The sequence below is a fragment of the Pundamilia nyererei genome, unplaced genomic scaffold (genome assembly GCF_000239375.1).
Source record: "Pundamilia nyererei isolate P.nyererei 1_Seehausen unplaced genomic scaffold, PunNye1.0 scaffold00503, whole genome shotgun sequence".
Lineage (NCBI taxonomy): Eukaryota > Metazoa > Chordata > Actinopteri > Cichliformes > Cichlidae > Pundamilia > Pundamilia nyererei.
In genome coordinates, this window is record NW_005187904.1 from 150,461 (window position 1) to 150,768 (window position 308).

At 55.8% G+C, this 308-nt stretch overlaps 1 protein-coding gene across 1 annotated transcript in view; it reads right to left on the bottom strand.

The window, feature by feature from the left end:
- Positions 1–308, bottom strand: part of hsf4 (heat shock transcription factor 4) — a 10,899-nt gene that overhangs the window by 6,362 nt on the left and 4,229 nt on the right. The gene's annotated exons all lie outside the window — the stretch shown is intronic.

The window sequence follows — 308 nt, forward strand, 5'->3', positions numbered from 1 at the left end:
CACAGATGCACACAGACACACACAGACACACACAGACACACAGACCCACACAGACCCACAGACCCACACAGACCCACACAGACGCACACAGACACACACGGACACACAGACCCACACAGACCCACACAGACGCACACAGACACACACAGACACACACAGACGCACACAGACCCACACAGACACACACAGACACACACAGACACACAGACCCACACAGACACACACAGACACACACAGACCCACACAGACCCACACAGACGCACACAGACACACACAGACGCACACAGACCCACACAGACCCACACAGA